Here is a 21,699-nt window from a genome sequence, read left to right on the forward strand (position 1 = left end):
ATATATATAACTTTTTTTTGCATTTATGATTATGATTAATATTAATCTATTGATTTCTACTCTGATTTCAGAACCAGGTAATCTTTCTTTTCTAAAATTAGTTAAGATATAGTCACCTCTATTCTATAGCACAGAAGAGATTATAGTGATTGGCATTATTTCTTCCTCAAGTGTTTAGCAGAATTTCCCAGAGAAGCCACATGATTCTGTAGTTGTGTTACAATGATTTAAACTATAAGTTCAACTTTTTAAATAGGAATAAACTATTCACATTATCTGTTCTTCTTCAGTGAGCTTTTGGAAGTTGGTATCTTTCAAATAATTTGATCCTTTTATCAAAGTTTTCAAATCTGTGGGCAGAGAATTATTTGCAACATCTCCTTATTGTAATTTCTCCAGTGGCTCTAGTTTTTCGTTACCTCTTTCATTTTCTAATGTTTGTGATTTGTGTCTTTTCTCCTTTTTTCATGTTCAGTAGGCTAGAAGTTCATTAATGCTATTATTCTTTTCAAGGAATCTACTTTTGGTTTCACTAGTTTTGTCTATTGTTTTCCTGTTTTAAATTTTAGTTGTTTTCTATTTTCCATTTTAATTATTTCCTTCCTACTAGTTGCTTTTAGTATAAATTCCCTTTTGCCTCTTCCCAAGTAGAGTATGTTCTACTTGGGAAGAATATGAATATGTTCTCTCCTAAATAGTCCATATTCACCTTTAAGACTTTAACATTTATATCTGAGTTTTCTTACCTTTCCCTTCTGTGCTCTGCAGCATTTGAATGACCGCTTATGTCCTATCTCTTCAAAGGGGCCTATGTCCTCTTAGATTGTGTTCTATTTCTCTGCAACTTGTTATCAAAAAGCTTCAATAAAGTTATGTTTTGGTACTTTTTCTGTTTTGTTATTATTATAAGAAGGATGTTCATTTCAGTTTTCTATACGTTAGGCAGAAGCATAACTCTACCTGCTTCTTTCTTATAATTTGCCAACTATATTATTATACATAATTTTCATATACTTTCTTGTTTTCCCTTAAGTATATCTTTTTATAGAGAGTATAAATTGGATTTGTGTATGTGTGAATGTGTGTGAAGAGTCTATGCTTTCTAGTCATGGAACATAAACTTTATGTTTTTCTTACATCATTACAATGTTATTGTCTGGAATAATTTATTTCCTTTTGAAAAAGAATATTCTTCCTTTGTGGATATAGTAACATTTTTTAAATTGCATTTTTTGCTTTAAAGCAATCAAAATATTTTAACTAGATCATCAGAAAAGGCAATGGCACCCCAGTCTAGTACTCTTGCCTGGAAAATCCCATGGATGGAGGAGCCTGGTAGGCGGCAGTCCATGGGGTCGCACAGAGTCAGACACGACTGAACGACTTCATTTTCACTTTTCACTGAAGGAAATGGCAACCCACTCCAGTGGTCTTGCCTGGAGAATCCCAGGGACGGGGAAGCCTGGTGGGCTGCTGTCTATGGGGTTGCAGAGAGTCGGACATGACTGAAGTGACTTAGCAGCAGCAGCAGATCATTTAAACTATTTTTATTACAAATTTAAGCTAATACAAAGTTGAAGTTTTAGATCATATATCTTTCAGACAGTCCTCAAATTTTTATAACCTGGTGATTTTCTATTTAGGTAAACAATATGTATTTGTCAAAACTTGTGTTATTGATTTGAGTTTTTAAATACAGACAGCAGAACCTACTATAGATCTTTAACCACACTGGGATTTTTTTTTTTTTTTAATGTTTGAACTAGGACAAAGACTGGAAGAATGTAGAAACTGACAAGAGCATGTCAGAAAGGCTCTCACAGAATTTAGCTGCCAATGAAGCTGCTGAGTCGGGCATGACTGAGCGACTTCACTTTCACTTTTCACTCTCATACATTGGAGAAGGAAATGGCAACCCACTCCAGTGTTCTTGCCTGGAGAATCCTAGGGACGGGGGAGCCTGGTGGGCTGCCGTCTATGGGGTCTCACAGAGTCAGACACGACTGAAGTGACTTAGCAGCAGCAGCAGCAGCAGCAGAAGCTGCAGTGCATCACCATGATCAGAAAGCTGTGGAGTCCACTGTTGGATACAGAATCATACCATCTCAGATTAGTTTCACCAGCAAAATAGAGGTCTCAATTCTTTCTGTGTCCTTGTATAGTTTAGTTCTGAATTAATATTGTGTGGAAATGAATTAACTGGCACATCATAATCATAACCAAAAATATGGTTTTAGGGAGTCTTAGAAATTTAATTTTTAATTTTTGTAGCTTCTGTTAACAAACTCCTGTTAAAAGACAACTGGAATAGGTATTTAGGTAAACCAGTGTCATGGATCTGTCTCAAAAAAATAATTAAGAAATATGCCTTCTGGATAGCCAAACCAAAATTTTAGCAGAGTAAAATAGCATATAAATAAACAATGTCATTTTCTAACCTCTGTTGATGGTAGGTCTGGCCAGTTGGCTTCATTCTAGCCAAAGCAATGTATGAGAAAATGTTATATATACTTTCAGAATGACTGGTTAAAAGGAATCAATGCATATGGAAGAGCCCCCATGTCTTTGCCCGTTTCCTCCTTTCATTGGTCCATGATGCAAATGGTGCTGAGGCTCCAGTGGCCAAGAGATGACCTTGCACACATCTAGGAAGACAAAGCAGAAAGAACTTAATATGATCTTCATTGAAACCATGAAGCTTTCATGCCAAGTCCTTGACTTCTTACTTCTGGACTTCATTTGAAAGAGAGACAGTTTCATCTTATTTTAGTCACCTTAATTTGGGGATATTCACTAATATAAGTCCATATTCATTCCTTAGTAAGAAGCCATCTTGATCCAATCTTTATAACATTTTTGATGAGATAAAAATATTGTAAATGTCTCCCTATTTCCATCACTCCAAATTAGGGAGAAATCATAGGATTTTGAGTGAATTTTGTCCTCTTTCTGAAAAACCTGTTTGTCTGTGGAGGCAGATTTGTCAAGTTAGTCTTAGATACCATTGTTAATTGGTTGAATATATACTTAAAAGAATTCTCTCTGACTAGTTTCTAGGACTAATGTAAAATTTTCCATTTAAAAAAATGTTATCTTAGTGAACTTTTAGTAGGATTGCTACCTTACTCTGAATTCCCCAATGTGCTTATGTATACATTCATATGTGAATGTATTTGACATATACATGAAATGCATGTATATCATATATACTTAGAATGACTTTAATTTAATAAACCTTTATTGAGCCTACATTATATGATAAGTATAGCAGATTCAAATATAAACATCTTTAAACATCATAAATAGGCTTTATCTGACTCAGTGTAGCAAAATCCAGGGTGAACAGAAGACCTTGAAATTACAGTGGGGAAACATGCTAAAACAGAGAAATACAAATTGCACCTAACAGAATTTAATTCTAGAATAATGACTGCCCTTCCAACATAAAATGAAAATGACAGAGATCGTTCTCTAAATGCAGAGCAATGAGAAAATCCTATCCACAAAACAAAGTTTTCATTATGGTTCTTTGAGTTTTCCCTCTGAGTCAGATGAGTCAAAACAAATTAAATGCTGAAGTGGAATTAATTCAAATAAATTAAAATTTAGAACTTGCACTTGGTTAGCTTCAGTGCAATTGCAGTTACTTTTGACATCAATAGGCAGTGAATTTTCATTTATAACCTGAACAGTATTATTTCCTAATATGTGTGGAATATAATACAAAACATGAATAAAATCTGATCTTAATTCCACTGCTGATTAGCCTCCAGGAACATTCTGGAATATTATGATAATATGTTCTATCTTTATATTGATACATTCTGAAGTAAAAAGCATTTCTTTTCTTTAACTGTATAATTTGTCCTGATTTTAAGCAGAAGCATGTTCTCTTGTATATGCATACATTAATCCATCACATAACAAAAAGAATTCCAAAATTTGAAATCCATTTACAAGCTAGAATTTCTGCTCTACTGCTAATTATGTGAACTAAAAAGATTAATCTAATTTCTTCTATAGAAAGAAATTTTTTATCTGTAAATAATAGTACTTGTGCTACTTTACTCTCCTAGATAGTGTGTAAATAAAGCTTGGAGTTGTGCAAGAGACCTTTACTAGAAATCAGAACAGAACACTGATACTTCATTCCTAGCTCTATCACTGAAGCCCTCTACAACTTTAATACATGATTTTCCTGGCCTGTTCCTCAGTTTGCTAACCTGTAAATGGGGGGCTGAACCAGATACATCTTAAGTTCTTTTTTGTTAATTTGATTTAAAGTAATTCAAACTTACAGAAAAGTTGCAGAATAGTAAAACATATACACGTATACACACAAAATCTCTCATATTCCCTGTACCCCATATATCCTTTACCCAGATTTTTAACACTTTGAACAATTCTTTTATCATTCTCCTTTGCATACATACGTATATATATATATGATTTATCTTAATATAAAATATAATTATTTTATGCACAATTTGAGAAATGTTACATATGTAATTTTCACTTACCCATTTATACGTCATTGCATACACCCTAAGGAATAAAATGTATTCTAATATCACTAAAATAAGATTTTAATATTATTTTTAACTATAAATAATAACATGTGAACTTGCATTGTAAAATACAAAGCACTACTATAATTGTAAATGGTTTTTCTGAAGAAACTGATGCTGCTGCTGCTACTAAGTCACTTCAGTCGTGTCCGACTCTGTGCGACCCCATAGATGGCAGCCCACCAGGCTCCCCCGTCCCTGGGATTCTCCAAGCAAGAACACTGGAATGGGTTGCCATTTCCTTCTCCAACGCATGAAAGTGAAAAGCGAAAGGGAAGTCGCTCAGTCGTGCCCGACTCTTCGCGACCTCATGGACTGCAGCCTACCAGGCTCCTCCATCCACGGGATTTTCCAGGCAAGAGTACTGGAGTGGGGTGCCGTTGCCTTCTCTGTCTGAAGAAACTAGTCCAATATTATTTTATAAAAAAGTTTATCAGAGAAAATTATAGAAGTTTATCTTTGCCAATTTGGAAATATCATACCTAGGAATATCCCTAGATGAAAATCTAATGAGTTCCAATTCTTATTTTTACAAGTGATAGAATTAGATGTACAATCTTCTGGAAGTCTAAAGAGAAAAGAATTTAGACTACGAAGATGGAACATATATCATACATTAGACTGTCAATGAGGCTTACATTGATCGAATGAAATAGTATTTTAATCACATGGTGTGAATGACCTATTAAAAGAGGGTCAGTCCTGAGAATGAAATGATAAATTCTTTCTGCCCTTATGGTGCCATGTTTTTACGCATATTTTTTCACTTCAATGCATTTAATGTGTAGCATATACTTTAATAAAGCATCCTTTTAAATAGAATATCACCAATAACAAAGCATATTCATTTTTGGACAAGGCTTGAATAATATAAAAATTTAGCTAGCAGAGAGAAAGATCTGTGCACACTACTACTTCCCATCCACTGAGAAAACACATAACCTTATTTGGGATGATGGGACAATTTTTGCTTGAATTGTCACATGTAAGGCAGGGCTAGATTAAACAGTAGCTTCAGTGACTAATGAGTTTTTCTCAAGAAACTGCTATTTGGCCATCATGCTCCAATTTTTAAAGAACACACCAAGCAAATTCATTTGAGCTGGAACAATCACTGAATCAACTCTTGGGAGAGAATTCTCTGACAGAGAAAGGAAAGGTTACCATTGCCTCTTGGCTGCTGACTGGATGCCAAGTTTTATTGTGACTATTGTTTCCTTTCCAGTTGCCATTGTGAATGACAGCATGGATTGCTATGGTTCCACAAAGAAAGGCTTTTTTCTTTTTAAAAAAAACCTTAATTTCCAAAGAACAATGCTATACACACAATTTAGTACTTTAAACCTTTCAAGTATTTTGACCTTTAAGATTTCCTGAAGCATTCATGCAAAGCTCTTTTACTAAAGACTTTTTTAAAGTCTCTTGCTGATTTAATAGTTTATTTTAAAAATACATTGCAGAAATTTCATTCTTAACTATACAAACCCATTAGTGTTTGCTCATCTCCAAGGCCCATCCTAAATATAACAACAATGATGATGATGATGATAAATTATAAACATGATGTGAAATTCTGCAGATGCTAGTTTAATGCTGCCTAATAATCTGTCAAAGGTACAATTTTATAGATATCCTTCAGATTATTTAATTATGTGACATGATTCTAGTGTTTGTTTCAAAACAAACACAAATATATGGCTTGATCACATTCCTTCTGTTACCTGCCATAAGGAAAAGATGTTAACAGAAATTTTTGTATTAGATAACACATGGACAATGATAGAGACTTCAAGATAACTCCCTTCTCCCACAGAACTAGAACTTCTGTTTTTAATATAAGTAACTAGCAATCCAGAATAAAGGCTGCAATTCTTAGGCAACTTCCAAAGAGTGTAGTTATGTAACAAATCTCTGACATAAAAGGTGAGGGTGAATAATATATGCAATTTGGAGAATGTATCCTTGAAAGGAAAAGTGTGTCCTTTTTCCTTCCTACCTCTAAATGCTCTGGGAACATCAACATCTTAACTGAAGTACAATTTGGGACTTGAAGCCATGGGCTATAATATAAAAAATTATAGAGCAGAAAGCTGAAAACAACCCCATCTTAAATACAAAACCCTAAGCTGTTTCCATCTTGAGGTTAACTTTTCTCCCATGTGAAAAAGGAATAATCTCATATGTAGCTTAACCAATTTTATTTTTATTTTGTAAATGTTTTGAGATAATTATAGATTTACATACAGTTGTACAAATTATAGGGAAATCTCCTCAGCCCTTCAGCCATTTTCCCTCAATGGTGATATAATCATAATCAGAAAATTGCAATTTTATTAAAGGTCTCTGCTACAAACTTATTTAATGTTTTAATGGGTCTCTGTTACAAACTTAAGCCAATCATATCTCCTGCTATATTTCATGCTACAAATTACTTAGAAATAGATACTGGAATAAATACTTTTAAGTCCTTTAAAAGCCATATCCTGCATAAAATTAAAGAATTATCAGAGATTAAAAATGAAGAGTGTATACAGAATGAGAGCATTAAATTCTCAAGAAAGGGTGAACTAAAGCAAAATTAATTAATGCTGAAAGGATGGCCAGGACAGGAATAAATATTCTCAAGCAATATTCTCAGGGAATTTTTCACAATTAACTGCCCTACCTACCTGCAGTCTGCTGGGCATGGTCACATTTTTACTATCAGATCCCTTAAGATCTCAGTGTATAAAAAAATTAACATAAAAAACAAATAAATAATTGGTCCAGGCTGGTGACACTTCTCAGTCTTATGGAATAATCAAATATATAGCCTTTAAAAAGGGACATGTCCTTAAACCAAGTCTGCACAAAACTCTTATTAAACAAGAGCTCACAATCTGAAAGTACGAAGTGCCTGGGGAACTAATCAACCCTGAGGAAGAAGAGGTAAGACAAGGAAAGCAAGATTTTGTTCTGTATAAACTTCCAAGGACTTCCCTCACAAATTACTATAAAGTTGATGGCTTGAAGCAATAGAAATTAATTCTCACAAGGCCAGACATATGAAGTCTAAGGGCTGCTGCTGCTGCTGCTAAGTCGCTTCAATCGTGCCTGACTCTGTGTGACCCCATAGACAGTAGTCTAAGGGCTAGGAGGACTGAACTCCCTTCAGAGGCTCTGAATAAGATTGTGTTCTTGCTTTTTCAGCTACCAGTAGCTGTGGGCATTTCTAGTATTTGTCTGCATTGCTCTACTCTCTGCTTCCGTCATTTTCTCCTCTCTGTGTCTCACATGAGGACACCTGTCATTACATTTAGAACCCACTCAGATACCCAAAATGATATCATCTCTACATCCTTAACTTAATTACATATGTAAAGACCCTTTTTCCAAATAAGATAACACTGGAAAGTTCTGGGATTCAGAATGTATCTTCTCAAGAGTTCAGGGTGCATTCAACCTACTGCACCATCTAAAGAATTTCAGATATGAGAACCAGCAGAGTAAATAATTGCATTGCTTAAAAGAGGCTGTAGTATGACACTATGGAAAAATACCTTCCAGTTTTGCAAAAGACCAAAACAACTTCAAATTGTAAATAATAGTCACTGAAATGAAATAAACCAGTGAATAAATTATCCAGCAGCTTAAATACTGTTGTGATTATTGGTTATCTGGATCACATATATAAGGAAATTATATAGAAATTGTATAACAAGGTTAAAAAAATAAATGCTATTAGAAGGTTTTACATTATCTGTATACATCTGTATGTATGTAAACATATGTATAAAATAGACATTCCAGAAGGACATACCAGAGTGACTAAAGAGAGAAAATACAACGATGAGAATTTCTAAGAATTATTGAAGTACATAAATCATTATAATCAGGAATCATAATGACTCTTTAAAAAGGTAGATAAAAATTAATCCACCCCTAGAGATGACCCAGAAAAACTACAGCACAACAAGTAAGAAGACATTCAATGCAGCTACAGATCAAATTTTTTAATCTATTAAGGAAAACAGTAAGTTGAAAACAGACATCCCAATAGAAACAACAGGAAAGAAAATAAAACAGAACAATGCTACACATACTGAAGATAGGCTTATAAAAATACTGTTTATATACTGCTACTGCTGCTAAGTCGCTTCAGTCGTGTCCGACTCTGTGCGACCCCATAGACGGCAGCCCATCATGCTCGCCCGTCCCTGGGATTCTCCAGGCAAAAACATTGGAGTGGGTTGCCATTTCTTTCTCCAATGCATGAAAGTGAAAAGTGAAAGTGAAGTCGCTCAGTCGTGTCCAACTCTTCACGACCCCATGGACTATTATACCTTAATTATTTATACTTAGTATTTTTAGTATGACATTGATTATTTTTTCCAATATTTTCCTTAAACTCCTTCCTTTATTAGAGTCAAAGTACAAGATTTCTCAGACTCTCTCTCAGAGTTACATATGCATTTTTGAGCTCATGAATCAATGGACACATACATATAACCTCATTAAATGGAGTAAAAGATGGAAAGGGACGCTCTTTCCTGGTTCTAGCAGCACAGCTTGAACCAGAAGTTTCAGCAGTGGTTTCCTGATTTCTGCATGCACCTAAGATTTTATGATCCCCAAACCAAAAGTTGGGATGGCAATTTCTAGAATCCAGCAAAGGCAAAACACACACACAATATTTTTTGTTATGACTCCTTTGTGGGTTGGCCACAGTATATTTTATGTTGTCTGCATCCTAGAGTCCAGCCTGAAAGATTAGGACCTTTCTGCAAATTGCTGGTCTTGTGGCAGCAGCAGACCTGCCGGTGAACCACACGAAGGCTCTGAACACTTGTAAGTTTGCACACACCAGTTCTACTCACATTCCGTTTGTCACAGTTAACTCTTACAGCCAAGTCGTTAAGTCAATCAGATAGAAATGTGCTAATTTGCTATAGGAGGAGAGCACAGAAAATATTTTAAAAACAAACATGCCATCTACCAGTATCTAGAACTTATTTTGGCATGTTAATTCTCCACTTCTTGGCTTGACATTATAAGTGGCCTCTGTGCCATGCTGGGATCTGATACTAAATTTAGCTCTGGAGGAAATTAGATAGTAGTGATAGAGCAAAAAGATAACTGTTATTCTCTTCCAAGGTGACCTGTGAGGTCATGTTATCTCTCCAACAAAGTAGACGCCTATTCAAAGATGAAGGGGAGGTTTTGGCTTGCCTGGGAGGCTCTTTTCAGCTTGGGCATTTAGAATGCTTACACTTACAAAATCACTCAAATATCAAATTTTATTTTTGGAGAAGGAGAAGAGGGGGATTTTTTCCCCCCATAATGAGTGTTCATATAAGGGACCCAGGGAATCTGTAGGCTTTAGTCTATTTTGCAAGATATCATCTCACAGGATCAGATTTTATTTGATCATTGTTTGTTTTAGCCTCAAGCTAATTAAGGAAAGACATTAATTTACAAGGATCACAGATATTTTTGTTTCTATGACTGGTCCTTATGCCAAGAATGTAAAGCCCTGATTCTGTTATTCTTATTTTTCTGTTATTCAGTATTATTAGAAACAGCCCATCTCACAGGCTTTTAATTTTATGTGGTTGTTACAGTATACTACGGAAGCTATCACTTAATCTGATAGAATTGTACATTCATCAACAAAATCTTTAGTAATATTTTTTCACATTGGGAACCATGCTATGAAGATACCATTCTGTAGTAGAAGAAGAGATATTTTCTCCTTTTAAACCAGCAATGGCAGGGAACTATTCAATTTTCATCCTTAAGAATCTGTTGCCTGCAACTACTTTTGGTGCCAAATACTTTATCAATAGAGAGCTGGCTTCATTCAGATAAATTAGGAGTTTGGGATTAGCATATGTGCATTATTATATATATAAGAGATAAACAATAAGAACCTACTGCATAGCACAGGGAACTAAGTTCAATAGCTGATGGAAATTAATGTGAAAAACTGAATCACCTTACTGTACACTTGAAACTAACTCAGCATTGTAAATTAACTATAATAAAAAATGGTTTAAAATAAGGACTCACTTTCAGATAATAAATCCCTAGCAATTTTAAGCAAAGAATATTTGATATGGATGAATGAGTATTTCTAAAATTATTGGAAGGCCTTAGAGGAACAAGTTCCAGGCTGGGCCTTCAAAATGACTCCTAGAATAGCACTTCAGAATTGGATCACTAAGAGAAACTTTGGCTTTGCTGAATTCTGGAAATTGCCATCTCTTCTTTAGGTTCCGGGATCACAATACCTTAGCTGCATTCAAGAATCAGGAAACTACAATTGGAAGTGTTGGTTCAAGCTACAATGAACAGTGGAGTACAGTAACTTAAAAGTATTAGCCAAAAATAGAGAACAGCATGCTCCATTAAATGGTTTCTCTATGCACAAAAGACCCTTAACTTTAGGGTTCAAAACTGATAAAACACTTAATCATTTTACGTTGCAAGGGTTACTTGTTCACTTTTACTATATTTGAAAATCCTAATCAATTCACAGATCACAGAAGAAAATGTCAACGTGTTTCCAGTAATGTCACACAGTACCATCATGTATGTAATAATATCCTAAAATTGTTTCCTAATAATTTGAGTTTAAAAAGCTAAAAATGCTCTCCTTCTAGGAAACAAGTCAAATAGAATAGCTGATGCAGGATTCTTGAAGTAGACAGAATAGGATTTTAAACTTTTAGAATCATGCTCATCTGTATGCTACTGAACATAAACTCAGAAAATATATAAGCTTTGTAAGTTCTACTTTTGAATGTTTTACTGTGTCCTTCAAGAGTATAATACAACTATTTCAGAAAGATGTAGAAGTGAAAAATAGACTGAATTTAAGTAGTCCCCTAGAGTTATCCTTGTTTTGCCCTTTTTCTTTTGATCATTAATAACCCATTTCTTATTGAAAATAAGCTTTATTTTTTCCTGAATGAGTTTCCTAAGTCTCTTGAAAAAGTTATTTCTTAACTCTGACCTGCTAATGCGGTATCTCTAAGCTCCACCCTTGAACTGTTCATTTTCCAGGACACAGCAACATAATCCTTATGATAGGGGCTGACTTTATGGAGAATAGCATGACTGAGACCCTGGAAGAGCTTCCCATCCCCACATCTTTCCTCATGCTCGAAGTTCAACATGTAATTTCATTGATTTAATCACTGCCTTTTCTCTTCAATGTATCTTTTTTAAATGCAAATTGTTTTATAAAAATAATGAGTACCAAAAACCCTAGTGCAAATATGTTCATTTGTCATTTTCTTTCGGTGACCAGAAATGGAAAACATTTTAGTATGAAGACAGAAATTAAAAATGGAGACAAGAATTTCTAAAGCAGATGCTGGGTACCAAAGAAGATGGCAAGATTATAAGGTTTGATTAGGGGTTTTTTTGTTTTTTTTTTGTTTTGTTTTGTTTTTTTGAGCTAGAATACACTGCTGGCAACTTTTCGAATTCTGTTCAAAACTTACCCTTTGATGATTGTTAATTAAGAGAGTAAATTGTACTTTTGTGGGTTTTTTTTTTTAACCAATGTTCTCTTTCATAGTATTGCTAACATTTAGTGGCCAAACACTAGAAGACACCATAATAAACTGGTATCCACTCATGGGTGACAGAAATCAGCGCTCTACATGATGGGACTATGGAACGTGTAAACATGGGTATCAGCACCGCTGCTGTCTTAAGTGACCGAGTATTGGTATTAGGTGCTCCACACCTGTGAACAACAGCCTGGCCAGTGAGTGCAGCCGAGGGCCAATCCTCCTCTTCTAAGAATTTCCAAATGGAACAGGAATAGACTTTTCAAATTAAGATGATAAACACAGATATATTACCTGTACCTTTCTTTTGAATTTTGAAATTTCTTTTGAAATTTGCTCAAAACCGCCAAAGTGAACAAAAATCAAACTCTACCTAAATTTTAGAAAGAAAGATCTAATTATTACAACCAAAACATCTGAAGATAGAACAGGGATGAAATAAAAGCAGATGATTTATCTAAGAGAGAAAGGTCCATATTTAAGGGGAATGAGTCATAGTGAGGGAAAGATATCTCTAAGAAGCAAATGTATTGATCAGTTCTACAGATATTCAAAAGACAATAGAATTTTAGTAACAAATTAACATAAAAGCGAGGAGATGGTAGGTGCCTCAAAGTACGGAATTTTTCAAGAGTAGTATGACCCCAAGATCCATGTTTTGCTCCTCATTTTGGAAAACAAAGGTTTATCCTCTGTTGTGTTCTTATACGAACTATGTCATCCTCTGGTGAGAATTTTCTAATAACTTCCCTTCACATTTCCTATGTTCTACCTTTGCATTTGAAAAATATAACCAAAATGTTGTACCTTATTTCAAGGTCTTTAAGATGCTTAATTTTAAGTAGCAGTAATAAAATTTGAAAACTTGAAATCAAAATTTTTTTCTGAATCTTGAATGGGAGAATAGCCAACTGCTGACAAGCATGGTTTCATATAGCATTCAATCTACAGTCATTAGTTTCGTGGCATTGGTTGAGTTACTGAACCTCTCTGTAACTTAGTTTCCTTATCTGTTAAAAGGATGATCATAATACATTTCTCATGGGTCTTTTTAAAATGTTAAATATGTAAAGCATTTGAAACACTGGCCAGCACATAGAATGCTCTATTGGGATTGCCTATATTATGTTTAAGTTCTATTTTGATGGCTACTTCCTAAGATCCTCTGCAAGTTAAAGACTAGAAAAATAACAAAGATTTTTTTTGAAATTATTATCACAGTAGTAAACTGTTAGGAAGGAAGGTATTGCTAGTTGCTCACCCAAGATCAATTCTGTACTTCTCCTTACTAACAGAATCTGATCTTATCCAATGCAACAAAATAACTAAATAAAAAATTATATTTCATAGTCTTATTTGCATTCAATGAAGTACAGTAGGAGTCATCAGATAGGAGATAAGGAAATTTTTTTAAAGTGGGACTTTTTTCCCTTTTAGCTTTCCTGGCTTCCTTATTCTTCCTTCTTGGAATATAAACATATTGTCTGGAAGTACAACTGTCCTCGTGTAGCCCGAGACAACTTCAAAGATGGAAAACACATCCTAGGGAAGGAAGAAGAGAAAAAGATAAAAATACAATATTTCCTAATATTAGTGAAGCAGCCATTCCACCATTGTCTTCCCAATTTCCATGAGACAAAATTAAGTTTCAATCAATTAAAGCCTCTTTAATTTGGATTTTGCATTATATGCTGCTAAATTCAATCCCAACCACAGAGGTCTATGGTGATTTCATTTGCATCATAGCAAGAATACTCTTAGAAAGATTGGTAATTGAGTAAACAACAAAAATCAAGTCTTTAAAATAATGTATATTCAGAATTTACCACACGGAGAAGGCAATGGCAACCCACTCCAGTACTCTTGCCTGGAAAATCCCATGGACGGAGGAGTCTGGGAGGCTGCAGTCTATGGGGTCGCTAAGAGTTGGACACGTCTGAGCAACTTCACTTTCACTTTTCACTTTCATGCATTGGAGAAGGTAATGACAACCCACTCCATTGTTCTTGCCTGGAGAATCCCAGGGACGGGGGAGGCTGGTGCACTGCTGTCTGTGGGATTGCACAGGGTCAGACACGACTGAAGCGACTTAGCAGCAGCAGCAGCAAAATTTACCACAAAGCCTACATTTTTCAGCCAGTTTATTTATTTTTTGGATAAGAAATTTCTCTCTGTTTGTATTATATTCCTCCTCTGTATCATCAGTCTCTTTTGTATACTTCTTACGAAGCCAACAAAATTTAAGTGCTTTCTTTTACTATTGGATTTTCTAGCATTATGAGCCTTAAGCTTTGATCAAAATTTTTGTTAACATTGCATGTCTCAGACTCCTGTGGAGTAATGAACAATGGACCTTACTGTGATCATTACGATCATAGTCAATAAAAATACCCCTGTGTATGTGTTTGTTGGCAATGCCTGAGTATGTGGGTTTAAAGATTAGGGGAGAGGAGAAACTGCAATTTTTATTTGTCAATTTCAAGGTTCTCATTTCAAGGACTTATTGAGGTCTTGGATATGTTATATAGTTATGTCTTTATGGACACTACTGAGCAACTGAACTGAACTGAACTGGCTTCCAGTAACTTCACAGATTTTTATCAATCTTGCACCACACTGAGATCCAGAATAGAGTCCCTTAAATACTTAACAAAGGTAAACCTTTTTAACATAGACTTAATAATTCAGAAGATTTTTTTCACTCTGTTTATAGCCTCACAAACTTCTGTATTGTTCTAGATATCCACGTGATGTGATCAGAAAGCAGAGAAGATGAGGGGTGACTGGAGGAGCCTTTACAAAGAGAAGCAGAATACAGCTATTTGCTATTGGAAATTGACTATTCATAAGGCATGTCTCTGATCACCTCTTTACGAACCTTTGTATTTCAAAACCAACCACCAACACCCAGAGATCTAGACTTTACTGAACTTCTTACCATTTGGGATCCTTTGTCACGTCTGCAAGAATGAACAAAATCATTTAGCTGCTATACATCAACCACACTAAAGGAGAATAATGAGTGAACTTGAGTATCACAGGGTATCTCTGTTAAAGAAAAAGGGAAATTCAGAATTTCTTTCTTCTGGAATACAGAAGACTCTCTCTCAGTTTTGTAATACCTGCCTACCATTTTCACTGAAGCACTCTTCACAAAATGAAATACCAGAGGAGAAAGATGGTATACTGCCATATCTTTAAATGCAGTTATCTCAAGTCAGTTTTATTTCCAGTCTGTTTTAGCTTCATTTTGACAGTGTTACCTCCTGTTAGAGAATGGGAAGAGGGGAATCAGCTCATCACCAAGTATCTATTCCCTGGATTGGAAAAGGCAAAGGAGGCTTGTGTGAATAGCAGTACTGGTAGCACAGTGATTCCTAAGGGCGCAAATGTGCCAGATACGCGGAAGGAAGCTCCACATTCGAGGCTGCAGAGTGGGTCCTCAGGATAGTGGAAGAGGAGCAAGGGGCAAAATCTTCAGTACATGTTTTATCAAACTCCCATGTTATAACAGTAACCTTAATTATGGCTACATTGTACATATATATGTTGACAGTTAGTCATCAAAGATTTTTATGTATGGTTCAGATATGAACCTTCTGAAAAGAATGCTAAAAATGTTAGTGATCCTGGCTCAGTGGTTCCTTGGTTATCCATGAGCAGTAAGGAGTCAACGGTATCTTTTCCCTTACAGGACAATTAAACTGCACAAAGTAACTGAGTGGGAAAGAAGGTTAGTTGGCAAATCATAACTCTTTCAAATCTTCTACCTAGGGTGGCCACATTTAGAAAACAAAATGCAGGAATTCAAATTAAACTTGAGTTTTAGATAAACTATATATATATATATATATATACACACACACACACATATATATATATTAGTATAAGCGTTTCCTATGCAATATTTAGGACACACTGAAAAAGATATCTGTTGCTTATTTAAAATTCCAACTTACACAGGTAGGTATCCTATATTTTATCTGATAAGTCTACTGCTACCTTATAACGGTACATTTAAAATGTTCTTCTCTTATTTCACCTACGTGTGGGACTGAAACAAGACCATTTTTAATAGTCCTAATCCAGCACAACAAACACTTTGTTTATACCATGACTTTCCTCATTAGAATGGAAAATAGACACATCTTTCATTTACTCATAACACAGTGGATAAGATATGTACCTGATAATTAAGTAGCATGTTTTTACTTTTATTTTTTATACCACCTTTTCATGACACAATCTTCGTATTTCACTAAACCATAAAACATCAAAAGAAGTCTTTTGAAAATATATAAATGGGGAGGGAGGAGGGAGGAGGGTTCAGGATGGGGAACACAGGTATACCTGTGGCGGATTCATTTCGATATTTGGCAAAACTAATATTGTAAAGTTTAAAAATAAAATAAAATTAAAAATATATATATAAAACAATAAAACAATATTATTCAACATTCCAGTATTCACATCACAAATTACTAAGGTAGATAAACCCTAACTAACCACTTTAAATTCCTATATTTTCCATATATTCTAAATTGGAATAAATGTTTTAAAATGAGTTCTATGTTTCTTTAACTTCTAAAATGAAACACCCAGAATGTACATTTCTCTCTTTGAAACTCTGGAACATAATTGGAGTGCCAATTATACTCCTATGCATAAAAAAAAACAAGAATCTAGAGAAATATTATCCAGTAGAACTTTCTCCAATGACAGAAATATTCAGTATCTGTTTTGTCCAAAATCCTACACACAAGCACATGTAGCTTTTGTGCACTTGAAATGTGACTAGTGCCACTGAGGTTCTAAATTTTTAATTTAATTTTAATTAAATTTAAACAGCTGCACACTGATATTTAAATTTAAATATGCTGATTGCATCTTTTGCTACACTTGATCCATCATTTTCTCTGTCTGCCTAAGATGGAAAAGTATGAGACTTCATAAAAATTGCAATAAACCAGTGCAATAAATCTAACAAAAACAAAAAAACTTAAGAAAAATAATACATTGATTGAATTTCTTTTAGACAAACTATTTTTTCAATAATGTTATTGTTTAGTTGCTAAGTCACAACCGATTCTTTGCAACCCCATGGACTGTAGCCCACCAGACTCCTCTGTCCATGGGATTTTCCAGGCAAGAATACTGGAGTGGGTTGCCATTTCCTTCTTCAGGAGATCTTCCAGACCAGGGACTGAACTCACATCTCCTGCATTGACAGGTGGATTCTTCATCACTGAGCTACCAGGGAAGCTCCTTCAATATGGTATCCCTTAGTTAGTGTTTTTATACCTGTTGTAGTTCAGAAAAAAAATACCATGGCCATCCTAACAATGACAAAAACAAATTTTTAATTCTGCCTACACTTTGAGAACTCTAAATAGGATATACCATAGAGAACTATAAAGATCAAGAAATGCTTGATTAAGCAATAATCTTATTTGGAATAAGATTAAATCTTTTAAATCATATTTAAAGTTTAACTTAGTTTCTATGGGCTTGTGTAGTGACCTAAAATTTAAGGAAGACATCAAGTCGTGTTCAACTCTCTGTCAAGAACTGCAAGTCAATATGAAGCTTATTTTCTCCATGCTTGCTGTGTCTCTATAGCTCATGGTAACCAGGAAATGTAACTGAATCTGTGTTCTCTAAGGAATTGCTAAAGTAACCAAGAAAATTTTGACCCTAAAACTTTGCCCTTATCCTTGTTTTGCTGAGAATTTATACTAAAAACCAATTCATACTAAAAAAGGGCTGAAGGGAGAAGAAAGTCCTCAAACAATTTTATACCAAGATTTGCCTTTACATGAAAAATTATGGACAAAACACAGAGGAGTTCTGTGGCTGCTAGTTCTTGCTCAACAAAATTCTCAAAGTATTACTTTTAAATTGTTTGGCCTAGAGAGCTATGGGAGCAGCAGAATTTTCTACTAATATAGTAGTTTTTCACTACTTTGTTTATATAATCACTACCAAGGAAGTTTGATAAGCATACCCAGGCCTATTTAGAAGGCATGTAGTGAGAGCTAAAATATGTTATTTAAACAAATAATACGTTGATTGAATTTAGATTGTGCTTAGAAATTCTGCTTGGGTATAAAATTTCACATTACTTGTGAGTAGCCAAAAACCGTCATGAGTGCCAGGGCTGAGGAAGACCTACGTTCACCATGCTTTGACCATAACTAGCGTTAAACGAACAGTAGAAAACAGCTATTAAGTTGTGGTAATGTGTATTCTTTTATACACTGTTGGATTCAATTTACTTATATTTTCTTCAAGATTTTGAATCTATGTTCATAAGAAATTTTGGTGTGTAGTTTCTGTATTTTGTAATAGATTTGTCTGGTTTGGTATGGAGATAAAACTGGCCTCATAGAATGAATTAAGAAGTATTTTAACACCCATACCCAGATCAAAACGCAAGAAATAAAACTGTCTTTGCTTGTAAATGAGGTAGAAAAACCGTAAGAATCAACAAAATTTCCTGAAACTAATGAACAATTATAGGTCATTGCAGAATATAAGGTTGCAAAATACAGGCTAATATACAAAAGTCAATTGCTTTCCTACATACCAGCAATGAACAAGTAAGAGTTCAAATTAAAAATGCAATACCATTCATATTAGCACTCCTAAAATTTAATACTTAGGTATAAATCTAACAAAATAGATATAAGATTTCTTTCAGGAAAGTCATAAAACTGCTAATGAAATCAAAGAACTAAATAAATGGAGAAATATTCAGTGTTCATTGATAAAAAGGATTCAATATTCAGCTCTTCCCAACTTGATCTATAGATTCAGTGCAATTCCAAAGAAAATGTCAGCAAATAGATACTGACAAACTGATTCTAACATTTATATGATAAAACCAAAGGCCCGGAAGAGCTAATACAACACTGAACAAAAAGAACAAAGTTGGAGGACTGTTTACATGACTTTAGCTCAAGGCTTATCATAAAGTTAGTTATCAAGACAATCTGGTTTTGATGAAAGAATAGACAATAGGTTAATTAAACAAAACAGAGAGCTCAGAAATAGATCACATAAATATATCAACTGATCTTTGAAGAGGGAGCAAAGGCAATACTTTGGAGTAAAGTATTTGCTCCAAAAAATGGAGCAAAGTTAGCCTTTATAAGACATTATGCTAAAACAACTAAACAACCACATGCAAAAAAATGAATGTAGACACAGAACTTACACCCTTCATGAAGATTAACCCCAAATGGAAAATAGCCCTAAATATAAAATCCAAACTTATAAAACTCCGAGGCAACAAAAGTACAGAATATCAAGATGACCTTGGGTATGAATATGACTTTTTAGACAATACCAAAAGCAAGATCCATAAAAGCAACAACTTCATTAAAATTAAAACTTCTTTGCAAAAGACAATGTTAAGAGAATAAGAGGACAACCCATAGACTTGGATAAACTCTTTGTAAAAGGCACAAATAATAAAGGTGTGTTACCCAAAGAAGACCAAGAACTTTTAACATTTAATCATAAAGAATTAAGCATCACCACTGAAAATGGGCCAAAGACCTCAACAGACATTTCACTACAGAAAGTAAACACAAAGCAAAAACCAAAACAAATAATACATGGAAAGATATTTTACATCATATGCCATCGGGGAAACGGAAACTAAAACAGCAATGAGATAGCACTACGTGCCTGATAGGATGGCCAATATCCAGCACACTAACACCAGAGTATGCCGGAGAGGATGTGGAGCAATATGAACTCTGATTCGTTGCTGGTGAAAATGCATGGTTGTGCAGCCACTTTGGAGAACAGTTTGGTAATTTCTTACAAAACTAAGAAAACTCTTACCTTATGAACTAGCAATCACATTCCTTGGAGATAAAACTTATGTCTACACAAACTATTCCACACACGTTTGTAGCAGCCTTATTCATATTGTCAAAGTATAAATGCAACCACAATGTTCTTCAATAGGTGGATAGATAGATACTCTGTAGTACACCCAGACAGTGAAATATTATTCTGTGCTAAAAATAAGTAAGTCAGCAAATGCTGAAAAGACTAAAAACCTTAAGTGCATTTAACTTAAGTGAAAGAAAGCAATCTGAAAAGGCTATTGGCTGTATGAGTTCAATAGTAGGGTATTGTGAAAAAAGTAAACCTATAACAATAGTAAAAATATCAATGGTTGTCAGGGTTTGCTAGGAGGGATGGATGAACGGGTGGAGAACAAAGAGTTTTAAGGCCAGTAAAACTATTTTGTATGATACTATAATGGTATATATGTATCATTGTACATTTGTATAAATGATTTCTGCCCTGAACCCTAGAATTTGCAAGTTCGAGAGATAAGACTGTTTAGTGTATCACTATTAAGAAAAAAATGACTTGGAGGACCAGAAAAAAGCATGTAACTCTCCATTTAGTTGGAAACTAGTTCTAAGAAACTGTGTAAATGACTTAACCTTTTCAACTTTCTTATCTGTGGTCTGAAAGACCTCTAGTATACCTTTGAACTATGAAATTCTAGGACTCCACAAGATATAATTACTTCACATCTACTGATGGATGAAATGTGTAGACAGATCTGTCCTTCTCTTAGGTACTGGTTAGTATAATTCTGCTTTCTCAAACATATATAATTTTCTGTGTATATTATGTCTTCCTGTCATCATTGTTTTCCTGAAGGAACAATTTGTACTTTGATTACTGAAAACACAACCCTTCCATGAGAGAGAACAAGTTGCCTGAGGAGAAGACCGGTTCCATTGTTTTTGATTTATTAATAGTCATGATTTATGTGGGCTGAATAGCAATTGCCATGTAGAAAAAGATGAAGAAATACTGGTGCCCTACAACATTTAGAATAAGTGGTATACTTTATTCTACTGTTCTGGGGAAATTTCTTTCTTCAGAAAGTGCTTAAACAATCTAACAGAGGCCGAACAGTACTGCTGTCTGTTCACTTGTGCGTTCATGAATGTATACTGTTTGGATAAAAAGGGAAATTGTGTGTAGGTGTGTGTCTGTGTGTACGTACACTCTTTTTTGAAACAACAACAACAAAAAAGTGGAGTGATCTTGGAAATGATATTGGCAATGGAACTCTGCATTCTCAGTTTATTTTATTTTATTTTTTTTAATTTTATTTTATTTTTAAACTTTACATAATTGTATTAGTTTTGCCAAATTGCATTCTCAGTTTAAAAGGGATGCTGTGAACTTTCAGTTATAAAATAAATATGTCATGGGGATGTACAGCTTTCCTATGTCAATATAGCAAATGACATTGCAATTTCTATGGTTACTAGACTTATCACCAAGATCAATTTGTAATGTATATAAAAGTTGGATCATTATGCTGTACACCTGAAAAGAGTATTTTTTGTCAACTATCCTTGAATTTTAAAAAGAGAGTAAATTTCATCTCTTCTTTATTATTTAAAGTGAAAAAGTGAACATGTTAGTCGCTCAGTTGTGTCCAACTCCTTGCAACCTCATGGACTGCAGTCCACCAGGCTCCTGTGCCCACAAAATTTTCCAGGATAGAATACTGGAACAGGTTGCCA

General features: G+C 34.5%; 1 long non-coding RNA gene across 6 annotated transcripts in view; it reads right to left on the reverse strand.

Annotated features, from left to right (window-relative positions):
* Window positions 1-230: 230 nt before the first annotated feature.
* LOC147363453 (uncharacterized) overlaps window positions 231-21,699 on the reverse strand; it is a 271,934-nt gene continuing 250,465 nt past the window's right edge. For 4 of the 6 annotated variants that reach the window (XR_015137168.1, XR_015137166.1, XR_015137159.1 and 1 more), the window contains one exon: window positions 231-2,645. This is a non-coding gene — a long non-coding RNA (uncharacterized LOC147363453). Of the gene's footprint in view, window positions 2,646-6,753; window positions 13,670-21,699 lie in introns of those variants that run through there. The other 2 variants (XR_015137169.1, XR_015137158.1) reach the window with 1 other exon arrangement.

The sequence above is a fragment of the Bos grunniens genome, chromosome 11, assembly GCF_055505025.1.
Source record: "Bos grunniens cultivar Pamir isolate PY7600 chromosome 11, Bosgru_T2T1.0, whole genome shotgun sequence".
In the NCBI taxonomy this organism is placed as follows: Eukaryota; Metazoa; Chordata; class Mammalia; order Artiodactyla; family Bovidae; genus Bos; species Bos grunniens.